Source organism: Heterocephalus glaber, unplaced genomic scaffold (assembly GCF_053883595.1).
Source record: "Heterocephalus glaber isolate CG9 unplaced genomic scaffold, H.glaber_assembly_v1.0 deba00000818, whole genome shotgun sequence".
In the NCBI taxonomy this organism is placed as follows: domain Eukaryota; kingdom Metazoa; phylum Chordata; class Mammalia; order Rodentia; family Bathyergidae; genus Heterocephalus; species Heterocephalus glaber.
In genome coordinates, this window is record NW_028258164.1 from 15,738,528 (window position 1) to 15,748,626 (window position 10,099).

General features: G+C 41.3%; 1 pseudogene; it reads right to left on the reverse strand.

Annotated features, from left to right (window-relative positions):
* Window positions 1-8,033: 8,033 nt before the first annotated feature.
* On the reverse strand, window positions 8,034-9,827 carry LOC101726338 (tubulin alpha-1B chain-like; annotated as a pseudogene).
* Window positions 9,828-10,099: the final 272 nt, after the last annotated feature.

The following is a 10,099-nucleotide window of genomic DNA, read 5'->3' on the forward strand; positions in this document are numbered from 1 at the left end:
ATTTATCATATTGATCTTCCTTTGCTAAGCCAAGAGCAAATTAAATGAGCATTGGCTTGTATTGCCTGGAAAATGCAATCCAGATAAAAATCAAATTGTTATCTTCTGTGTACTTGGAAGATTAATTGGAAACTCTATTCTTCTGGTGTTCAATGTCATGTGCTAAAGTGTTGTTTGGAGGAAATCATGGCCTTTGGATAGTGGAGCAGCATTTATCAGGGGGTATCTCGGTATTCATGAAATAGTTAATTAACAATTCTGCTTGTGTCTTTTTCTTCCTCTGAAAACAATGTCAGCAAATTGGCACCGTACCCCAATACCTACTTGTGCCCTGTATTACCATCCAAGATTTTATGGTGGACACATTTCAGAATGAAAACACTTTGGCAGCCTGCAAGAATTGACACGGGGACAGCAGAAACCAGAGGACCCAGGAGTGCAAAACTCTCTGGAGACTTACAGTCCCATATATCTGGGCTGAAAAACTTCTATAGAGTTTTCTGAAATTCTCAGTCCTCCATATGTTCTTTGAAGGGCTTTGAAATGTTGCTGTCTTACTAAGGAGCCTATGGCCACAGGAAGTTAGAGCAGGAGACAGCTCCAGAGTTCCTTGTTGGCCACTGTCACCATTCCACAGTCCCCAGGAAGCAAAAAGCCAGAGAAGTAGTCATGTGACTTGCTTTCCACCTTCAGATGGAATAAGCTACAAGGTGAGTGTCCGGGCAGGGTCCTGGAGGCATCATGACACATGTGTGCTGAATGCCTGCTTTGCCCAGGCTGTCTGGGTGCAGCTGATACCCTAGACAGCAAACTGACCTGCCTGCCTCACCCTTCCCTCAAATCCCAGCTTCTTGGGCCTCCAGAGATTGATCAGAGCACAGCCCCAGAATTGAGGGAAACACCTCCATTCTGCTCATTTTGGTTTCCCAGGACAAGTGTGAAGCACATGAAGTTAGGCCCTGGGCCCTGCCCCTTCACTTTATTTCTTTCACATCTGCTGTAAACTGTTTCTCTCACCCCCAAGGTGCACAGTTCCCAGGCCACACTTGAGTTATGTGAGCTTCCCATTATGGAGCTTCCCACCCTGTTGCTCACACACGTCCACACATACGCTGTGTAGTTTGGATGTTGAATGTCCCTCCCCTCGTTCTCTGGAGTGGCACTAGTAGGAGTTGGTAGAACCTTTAGCAGGTGGAACCCTGTTAGAGGTCCACAGGTCATTGTAGGGGGGTGCTATTGAAGAACTGTGGTGGTCCTGGCCTCTCCTTTCTTTGCTTTCGGCATCATGATGCAAGCGGTTTGCTCTGCCACATGGTCCTTCCATGTTGTGTCACCCTAGCCAGATGGCCAAAGCCACAGGCCACCTGATCTTGGGCTGGACCCTTCATAACGGTGAGCCAAAATAAATATTTCTTTTTATAAGTAGATGACCTCAGGTGTTTAGTTGTAGTAACATGAAGCTACCAGATATATATGCATAGACATACATTCACACAACTACATGCTCACATACACACATACATACATACGCTCTCACTCACTCCCATCCCAACTTGCCTTCTCTTGCTCTTTCCAAACTCAGGACTTACTCAATAATTATTTCTCTCTTAAAATGGTAACTTGGAGATGAGGGAAATTTCCCATCACTTAAGGCTGTTGCTGTATTTTAGAAGGCTTTATTTTCCCTACAGTGACTTTTTAAGTCCAATATTGAGAGGTGTCAGGTGGAGCCCTGGTGATGCAAGAAGTCACTGAGGCCCTGGCTTAGAGGACTTTGGGTGGGTAGGGAAAGTTGTGTTCTTGGGGTCTCATTTTCAAGGCTTTTGTCTGATTTGGGATAACACAGTGCCAACTTCACTATAGAGCATAGGATGGTGGAAAGGAGCAGGTGATGTAGGAGCTGTGTGTGCTCTGCCACCCAGACAAGGGAAGTGATTTTACTTCAGGTAGACACGTTGGTATGATTTACTCAGCAGCAAAATGGTTCTTCTCCATGAATTTTAAGGTTCCTACTCCACCTGGATTGGAGGGAAGAGCAGTATGCTACTGGATTCGAAATTCATGGTCTGTATAATATTGATTCTATGGTATTTACTGAAATTTGCTTCTTTGCATCTCAGTATGTGATCAATTTTAAAAACAGTTCTCTGCAAGGCTGAAAAGAATTTTAGGTGCAGCATTCTATCTATGTCCTTTAGAACAAACTTGAGGTTTTGTTGTTCAGTGTTAATAATTTAAATTGATTAGTTCTTGAAATAGGCATAAAATCACTTTTAGTTTATATTTATCACACTTTCCATTATATTCTTTCACTTTGAATTTGGTCAGATTGAAGCTATATTAGGTGTTTGTGGGGTCCAAATTGTGATATCTTTCTGGTGATTTTTTTCTTTTATGTTTCAGTGTGTGTGTGTGTGAGTGAGTGTGTCACATTAAATATTCTTTGCCTGATACAGTAATAGAACATTAACTCTCTCTTGCTTAGGGTTTGCCTGTTACATCTCTTCTTCCATTATTTTCAACTTCAAATTTAGGAATGTTTCTTTGCAGTTTCACATAATTAAAAGTTATTAGCTTCGTATCAAATAAAAACATATTTTTGTAATCTGAGCAATTTAGTCCAGTTGCATTTCTCATGGATAGTTATTTATACAGGCCTGAATTCACAATCTTATTTTGTGCCTGATATTTACTATGCCTGTTGGTTTTGCTCTCTTGCTCTCCTTTACCATGTTCTTAAAAACAGAACATTTTTTAGTTCTTATTTTCTCTCTACAAGTTTGGAAGTTTTAGATTTTATTCCCATTCTTTTTGAGGCTAAACTGAAAATTTTCAATTAATTTTTTTTAAAAGACATCTCAAACTTCCAGAAAAGTCACACTTGGAATACAGAAAACACTGATGTAGAACCATTACCGCCTTCCATTTCAAAGGGCGTTAAGTCAGAGTCACATATTATGCAAGTTGTACTTCTTTAATCTTCGCAAATCTGGAAGAGCTCTACATCCCTCTCTTTCCTGAGGGGGCACCAATCCTGGCTCACTGGTCACTGCACTCTGCACCCCCACCAGGTTGATTCCCTCTATCAATTTTGTGCTACTTAGGGAGGGAGCCCCATGTTTCCTTATCCTTTGGAGAATTTGGGGCAATGCAAGTGTGGCTTAGAGCAATTTTCCTTCCATTCCTGCTTTTCCTCTTGAAAGCACTGGTGTAAAAAGATAGTATAAATTGAGAAGCAACCTCATCTTTCAAGTCCATAAAAAAGATCAGCTGCTGTGGGAGAGGAGGAGAGGTAGGAAGCAGTCCAAACATCCCAACAAGGAGAGACCTAAGGGGAAAAACAGGACCAAGCCATAAAATATTTATTGCATCCTTGGAATAATTGAATATTTCCTAGTTTGTTGTGCTGAGATTTTATGAGCCAAACAGAGAATCTTTAAAGCTTATTTTGTTTTGCTCTTCAATAGGTTTAATTAAGGTTGGACTTGAGATTTAAAGTTGTTGGAAACCTTGAGATTTAAAATGGAACAACCCAAGAAACTCACATGACCACTCATGCAGTGTCTGTGTGATGGCTGGGTGGCTCTGTATGCCCCAAATGGGCTCATCATTTCCCACCCCGTCACAGCAAAATCTCTAATGTTCTCACTTAGCTACTATTCAAAGTGCACTAAAAGAAATGTTCTTTTAATACAATTTGCACACATCTTTCTTTTTTTTTATTAAGTTTATTGGTACATTTTAGGTATACAATACGTTTGCATTTATCAGTGGGAACTTGTACTTTACATGATGCATCTTGGTTCTTATTTTTTCCCCATTCCTAGCCCTCCCTTTACCGTCTCCACTCTTCCCTATTTACAAAGACTTTGTTTCCATTTTTTCCATTTCTTATAATTTTTCCTTTCCCTTCTTTCTTTTGCCCTGTCCCTCCTACTTCCCCTACCCCTTTGGACCTTTTCTTCCTATTTCGCATTATCAATTATTCGTTTTAATCATTGGTACATTTTAGATATACAATACAATGACATTCATCATTGGAAATTTGTACCTTTACATAATATATCTTGGTTCTTATTTTTTCCCCATTCCCCTGCCCTCCCTTCAACCCCTCCATCACTCCCTATTTACAAAGACTTTGTTTCCAGTTTTTCATTTTCTCATATTAATTCCATTCCCTTCTTTCCTTTTCCCTACCCTGCCCACGTCCCCTTCCCCTTTGCCACTTTTCTTCCGATTTCACATTATGTATTATACCTTTCAGTCCTTGTTTACACTTTTAGTTTCTCACACTAGAGAAACTATTCAGTATTTACACACGTGTGTCCTATTTATTTCCCTTAAGAGTATGTCTTCAATGTGCAACCATTTGGCTATAAATGTCTCTAATGTCTCATTTTCTGTGGCTGAGTAGTACTGCATTTTATAAAAAAACCACATCTTCTTTATCCAGTCTCCAGTTGATGGGCACTTGGGCTGCTTCCAAGTTTTAGCTATTACAAATTGTGCTGCTATGAACATGGGTGCACATATATCACTGTGGTATGATTCTTTTAATTCTTTGGGGAAGATACCAGCTGGGGAATAGCAGGGTCAAATGGGACTTCCAGTCCTAGTTCTTTGAGGTATCTCTGTACTGATTTCCACAGTGGTTGCACCAGTCTACACTCCCACCAGCAGTGGAGCAGGGTTCCTCTTTCCCCACAGCCCTGCCAGCATTTGCTATTGGTTGATTTCATGATAGCAGCCATTCTTTCTGATGTGAGGTGGAATCTCAGTGTTGCTTTCATTTGCATCTCTCAAATGACCAGTGATGTTGAACATTTTTTGATATGTTTATTTGCTATTTCTGCTTCTTTCTCTGAGAAATGTCTGTTCATTTTGGATGCCTGTTTTTGGATTGGGTCTTTAAATTAGGGAGGTCTGATCTTTTCAAGCTCTTTATAGATTCGAGATAGTAGACCTTTGTCTGAGGAACAGCAGGTGAAGATTTTTTCCCACATTGTGGGTTGTCTCTTCACACTGCTGGTGGTTTCTCTTGTTGTGCAGAAGCCTTTTAATAAGAAGAGATCCCACTTGTTGATTGTTTGTGCTAGTTCACGGACAACTGAGGTTTTGTTCATAAAATCTTTTCCTACACTGATGTCTTCAAGGGTTCTACATAGCCTCTGTTCCAACTGGTTCAGAGTTTCTATTTTAATATTTAGATCTTTAATCCATTTTGATTTTAGTTTAGTGCATGGTGAGAGATACAGGTCTAGTTTTAATCTTTGGCAAATTGAAGCCCAAGTTTTCCAGCACCATTTATTAAAGAGGCTATCTTTCCTCCAGTGAGGGTGTTTGGCTCCTTTATCGAAGATGAGATGGCTGAGTGTGTCTGGCATTGTTTCTGCATCTTCTAATCTGCTCCACTGGTCCTCAGGTCTGTTTCTTTGCCAGTACCATGCTGTTTTTATCACAGTAGCTTTGTAGTAGAGTTGCAGGTTGGGGATTGTGATATCCCCTGCCATGTCTCTGTTACCTAGAATTGCTTTTGCTATTCTGGGTCTCTTCTTGTTCCAAATGAATTTTTGGATTGTTTTCTCGAGGTCTATGAAGTATGCTGCTGGGATCTCAATTGGAATTGCATTAAATCTATCTAGCTGTTTTGGAAGTATGGCCATTTTCACTATATTAATCCTTCCTCCCCAGGAGCAGGGGATGTCTGTCCATTTTCTGATATCATCTTCAATCTCTCTTTTCAGAGTGCCATAGTTTTCAGAGAAGAGGTCTTTGATTTCTTTCATTAGGATGATTCCTAGGTATTTCAGTTTTTTGGATGCTATTGTGAAAGGAATTATTTGCCTCTCAGTGAGTCTGTCATTGGTGTAGAGGAAAGCTATTGATTTTTGTGTGTTGCCCTTGTAACCAGCTACTTGACTGAATTTGGTTATTAAGTCTAGAAGACTTTTGGTGGAGTTCTTGGGGTCTTCTATATAGAGTATCATGTCATCTGCAAATAATGACAGTTTGACTTCTTCATTTCCTATCTTTATTCCTTTTATTTCTTTCTCTTGTCTAATTGCTGTGGTTAATGTTTCCAGAACTATATTGAACAAGAGTGGTGAAAATGGACATCCTTGTCTTGTTCCTGATTTGAGTGTGAAGGATTTCAGTTTTTGACCATTTAGTATGATATTGGCTGTTGGTTCTTCATAGATGGCTTCTATCAGTTTGAGGTAGAGACCATCTATTCCAATTTTTTGTAGGGTTTTTATCATAAATGCATGTTGGAATTTGTCAAACGCTTTTTCTGCATCTATGGAGATAATCATATGGTTTTTGTCCTTGGCTCTATTGATAGAGTGTATTACATTGATTGATTCGCATATATTGAACCATCCCTGCATCCCTGGGATGAATCCCTCTTGATCAGGGTGTATGATCTTCTTGATGATCTTCTGCATTCTGTTTACCATTATCTTATTAAGGATTTTTGCATCTATGTTCATTAGTGAGATGGGCCTATAGTTCTCTTTTTCAGTTGGGTCTTTCTCTGCTTTGGGGATCAAGGTGATGCTTGCTTCCAGAAATGAATTTGGGAGTATTGCTTCCTTTTCAATTTCATTGAAGAGTTTAAACAGTAGTGGCAGTATTAACTACTAGATATTCTCCTGATTTATACCTAGATGTTCTGCACTAGCCTCATGTGCTCATAGGCAGGAGTTTTTGAAGATGATTGAATTATGGGAGTGCTAGAGCTGATTTGGTGTTAGCAGGTGGGGTCTGGATGGAAGAGGTTCGTCACTGTGGATGTGACCAGGTGTGCCTGTCTCTCCTTTCCCAGATCCTGGCTCTTTTCTCTCTCTGCCTCCTGCCTGCCATGATATCAACAGCCTTTCCTCCTGCCTCTCCCTCTGACATGTCTTCCTGCATTGGAGCCAGCCAACTGTGGGCTAAAAACCTGAGCCAAAATAAACCTCTCCTCCTTTGAGTTGTGGGTGTTGGATATTGTGTCCCAGTAACAAGAAAGTAACTAAGATTTATCTACCACTTAATACATTCTCCAACCAGTATCAAATCTGAGGTATTATGTTAAGGAAAATATTTTAGCAGCAAAATAATCACTTTCCTAAATAGCAGTAGACTTAAGGAGGTGTTAAAGCCAAATAAAAAACAGGGAATCTACCATGTGTCCTGATTAAGGCCATAACCAATCTGTGCTTCGCTGATCAATGTTTAATATATTTTGTAGAAACTGGAGTTAACAGGAATAACATTAACTTAAAAATGTTTAATAGATTTTATTTTTTAGAAAACTTTTAGATTCACAGCAAAACGGAGCAGAAAGGACAGACCATTCTCATTATCTTCTGCCACCACACACCCAAGAGTCCCCACCAACACCCCCATCAGAGTGCTACATGTGTTAGAATTGAGGAGCCCACAGTGATGCATCATGGTCATCCAGAGTCTGTGATTACATGTTAAGGTTCACTCTTGGACTTGTATGTTCAGTGTGTTTGGAAAAATGTGTAATGACCTGTGTCCATGCAGAATAGTTTCACTGTACTGTACAGGCTGATTTTACTCCATCACACAAAATCATTTTACTGCACTAAAAACCCCTGTGCTCCTCCTAGTCATCTCTCCCTTCCTCATAACCCCTGCCAGCCCCTGACCTTTTGCTGTCTCTATAGTTTTGTTTGTTTTTCAAATTGTATATTTGGAATCATAGACTAGGCAGTCTTTTCTTATTTTTTCCCCTTAGTACCATGCATTAAGTTTCCTCAACATCTTTTTCTTTATTAGCCTTTATTTTTTTTTTTGAGCAGCAATATTTACTTGACATTTCATTTTTTTCTTAAGGATTTTACTCTGAGAAATGATAAAAAATTCATAGAGGTATACATGGAAAAGGGAAAAGATCACAGAAGACTACAGAAGTGATGAAGTGAAGACAATCTAACCAGAAAACCTCAGTGCTTGTCAGCTATGCTCATGCTGAAGTTCTGAGAGCATGGCATACTGCAAAGGCTGAAAGGAGTGGATGCCTAGTATTCCCCTCCTTCTTCCTGACCTTTCCCTTCAAGAGAATCCACACCAGCCTCCTCACAACACTTCTCTAGGGCTGCCATGTCCCTCTGGGACATGGGAAGAAAACTTCCCTTTCTTAATCCCCTCACCCATGTATACTGAGACAGGAGATTAAGGCATGACAATGCTGGCTGGGGAAGTAGGTGTAACCTGTTAATTGCAAAATCCCAGGATACAATGTCAGGATGGTTCCCAAAACCCTGGACGTGGATCTCTCATAAGAACTTGAGCGGATTTTCCATAGCATGGCCTAGACCTGACATCAGCCTGAGGCATGGATGATACAAAAAGGACAGACCTCATTGAGTTTTTGCCACTGTGTTCACTCTTGCATGGTGGCCCATCCTCACACAGCATGGTGAACTTCTTTTCCTGCTTTTACTTGCCCAAACTTGCTCTGTAGAGCCTATTTCTTTTCTTAACTCTAGTAAAACTTTGCAACTGTTTGCACTTGTCTTGGCCAATTCTTTGCTCAGGACAGCAAGAATCTAGAAACCACCTCCAGAAGGAGAATCTAGCACCTCCAAATCTGGTAATGGTACCAGTGAACAAAGGCATGCTTGGTGTACATCAAATGAAATCTGTGGTCCAAGTGAACCCAGGCAACAGCAATGGCTGTGGTGTTGCTTGGCATGCACACAGCCTACTGTATCTTGGCCAGGTCTCCACCAGGCACCACAGTGGGAGGCTGGTAATTAATGCCATTCTCCAAACCAGTGGGACACCAATCCACATACCAGATGTTGAACTTGGTCTTGATTGTGGCAATGGCAGCACCGATATCTTTGGGATCTACATCACCATGGCTGACAGGTAGCAATCCATGTATTTACTGTGGTGAGGGTCACATGTCATCATCTGGTTGGCTGGCTCAAAGCAAGCATTGGTGATCTATGCTGCAGAAAGTTCTTCACGGTAGACATTCTCTGCAGAGATAACAAGGGCATGTGTGCCTGGAGGGAAGTGAACATGGGGACAGGGCATCAAGTTGGTCTGGAATTCTGTCGGAATAATGACATTCGTAGCTCCACTGAATCTGAGGGAAGTAGTGATGGAAGACACAATCCAGCTGATAAGGCAGCTAAAGTTAGTAGATTGGGTGCTCAATCTTGAGGTTTCTATGACAGAAGTCCAGATGGTCTTCTTGTCTACCATGAAGGCACAATCAGAGTGCTCCAGGGTGGTGTGGATGGTGAGGATAGAATCGTAGGGCTCAGCTACAGCTGTAGACACCTTGGTAGATGGAGAATTCCAGCTTGGACTTCTTGCCATAGTCAACAGAGAGACATTGCATCAACAGGGTGGAGAATCCAGAGGCAGTTCTCACCAAAGCTGTAGAATACCAAGAAGCCCTGTAGATTTGTACACTGCTCATCCATTTTATGAATTTGGTCCAAGATGAGGTCAATGATTGCCTTGACAATGGTGTAGGGCCAACAGGGATAGTTCTTGGCAGCCTCTTCTTTGCCTGTGATGAGCTGCTCAGGGTGGAAGAGCTGGTGATAGGTACCAGTGCAAACTTCACCAATGAATTTGGGTTCCAGGTCTCTAAACACTGCTCTGGGCATGTGCTTGCCAGCGACAGTCTTGCTGAAGGAGGTGTTGAAAGAGGCATCTCCTCCCGCAAGGGTCTTGTCACTAGGCATCTGGACATCAGGCTGGATGCCATGTTCCAGGCAGTGGAGCTCCAGGCAGGTGTTGCCAATCTGGACACCAGCCTGGGTAATGTGGATGGAGATGCACTAGCACATGATTGCTACTTGTTAGAAGGTAAAGGCAACGGGAGCAGACACCTGGTCCTATGTACTGTCCTTGACAAGTTAAGAGTCAAGGTAAGCAATGTACTCAAGTTGACATTTTAGAGATGATTTAGGATGACTTCTAAAAGGATAGATAACCCAATCATTTTTTAAAAATCCCAGACTGTCTGTGCATATCCTCTTCCTTTAGAGCACACAGAAATGATATGGTGTTTTCTCAAACCAAGGGAGGGAGATAAAGGCTCAGTTTCCATGTCATGGAC